Below are 2466 nucleotides of genomic sequence, written 5' to 3'. Positions count from 1 at the left end.
CAGTTTGAAATATCTCGGCGCCCGAAGCACAGCGAGGACAAAAGACATCATTATGCGGGAGGGGGAATTATCAATGTCCTTTTTTTGGGATATGAGGCTGCAGAGCTGAAGTATCAGAGCACTCTCTGTAATTTCATATGGGAGTTGGAGTTTTTCTCTGCTTATTATCTCCCAGGCTGCGGCGATGGCGTCTGTGTACGGACTGTGCGCTTTCAAATACGCTCTCTCTTTTACAGTGCTACTGCATGACACTGATTCAGAGCTGATTAACAATAATGGGCTACTGCACTTATCACATCAGTAGGCTGGAAGTACACCACAGTACCATCTAATAGCTGCTCTAGGGGCACATGCAAAGAGGATTTTCATTTTTAAACATTGGCTCAGGATGGACTGCTTTGGGCAGAGGGAATAATGGCAATCAGTGGCAAATAACATCTGCTGCACCCCATTGTTTTTTCACTGAAAAACAAAAATTATGATGGTGGAAAATAGCCTGCTGTAACATTCAGTTAAGAGCTCTGTGATACGCCAAAAAGGCAAGAGACTGAGTTGAAAAACACATTCTTCGTTTTCTGAAAGGAAGAAAAAAACATTTATTCATTTTTTAGCTGGCTGATCACATGAAATCGTCTCACTGTTTTAGAGTCCAGGTACATTGGGCCTGGCAGACGTTCTTCTGTGTTCTGTATGCAACATACAAATCAAATTTTATGACATTTGACGGAAAATATGTAGAGTTTGCTTGTGGTGTTGTGGTATTGTGCTCAGGCTTTGTTTAGTATCTATCATCTCTTCGCCTTGTATTCCTTGCGCTGGCAAAAATGACTGCAGCCCGTGTGCTGTTGTAGTCAGCTTGTTTTATAAAAAGACATCGTGGAACAGAGATGCAAGACATGATTTAGTCGTTTTACGTTGATGACATCTTTAATGACTGCAAAGGTTCAGGTACACAATGCGCGGTCTCTGGGGGACGCAAAAACGGGGAAATGAAACGCCACATGCCGGCGGAGGGACCGCCACACGTGAGACAACAACGGGACAATTTCATTTAATTTATTATCCAGGAAAGTTAAAACTTACATTACATTCCAATGTAATTGGGCTTGACTCAGTTTAAAACCTGGTTTTCAGCAGGTTCCTGTTCTGCAGAAACATAAAATATTGAACGTGGTTGCAGCACGTCGAGACAGAAACATTTGTACAGGACCTTTACATGGACTGGACAGATTCAGACAACTAAAACAACCATACACTTTCGGCACATGAGGGCAAAAACATTTGTACAGGACATCAGCATGGGCTGGAAATAACAACAAACAGTGCAAAGAAGGCTTGTGCAATACATGAGCAATGAATGTGTGCAAGGGTAACTGTTAAGAAGGAGCTGTTTGTGTGATCATCATCATTTGTAACACATATTAGAACCTTTATAATGCTCGCCTAGCTGCTAGCGTGGCACGCTCTCATTCTTCTGCTCCTGACGGGCTCCTTACCTAGCTACTGCGCATGTTTCACTCCCAACAAAGATGGAATAGAAGAATAGTGTGAGTTGAAAACAGAGAGCTCAACACACAGGGTGAAAAGAGAATCTGCAGCAATGTGCAGTACAACAACAATATGGTGCTTTTTGAAAATTAAACCTATTCTGACATAACCTCTAAATACAATTATGAACCTGAAAATGAGCATAATATGAGCACTTTAGGAACAGTAAATATCACATACTTTAAGACTTTAACTCAAGTGATATTCTAAAAGGGGAATTTAACTTCTACCAAAGTCATTTCTGGAAAGATGTACTTTCCAGTAGTTTTTACAAGACTGTGTGTAGGCAGCTTTAGAGTAGCCTTTATCAAACTGCTTTGTCCATGATGTCGGAGAATTTCGATAAATCCACAGACATACTGTATATTAGGAATGCGTCAAACAACATGGGCAATTTGGTTTCTCTAGAACACTCCAAGGAAAATATCATAGACAGTTAAAAAAATTGACCAACAGTGAAGGATATTAGAAGCACTTTTCCGGTGACAGCTGAGCCAAATTGAGGACAAGTAGAGTCTTTAAACGCTTCTGATGTAAAGTTATTTGCTGTCAAAGTGGCGCCTAAAATCAATGCCAGTCAATGGGATGCTAACGGGAGGTGATGGCTTATTAGCATCAAAATGGCGCCACAAGAGCTACGTTTAGAGAGTTGAGGCTGTCACTGCCCAATGTGAGGAGAGTGCAGATTTGAGTCGCGCACGAGTCACTTTGCGACAAGTAGCAAACAAGATGCCAACAAGAGATTTTTGTAATGTCAATACAGTAAAAATGGATCTAGGCTAGGGTGACCAGACGTCTCCGGTTTCCGGGGACAGTCCCCGATTTTGGCTACCTGTCCCCGACTGGATCTGTCCCCGGAAATGTCCCCGGTTTTCACTGTGACTGAAAGACCGGAAATTGGAATGAAAGAAAGAAAAA

Source organism: Etheostoma spectabile, chromosome 8 (assembly GCF_008692095.1).
Source record: "Etheostoma spectabile isolate EspeVRDwgs_2016 chromosome 8, UIUC_Espe_1.0, whole genome shotgun sequence".
NCBI classification, from domain to species: domain Eukaryota; kingdom Metazoa; phylum Chordata; class Actinopteri; order Perciformes; family Percidae; genus Etheostoma; species Etheostoma spectabile.
The sequence above is the reverse complement of the archived record's forward strand: the minus strand, read 5'-3'. Positions refer to the sequence as shown.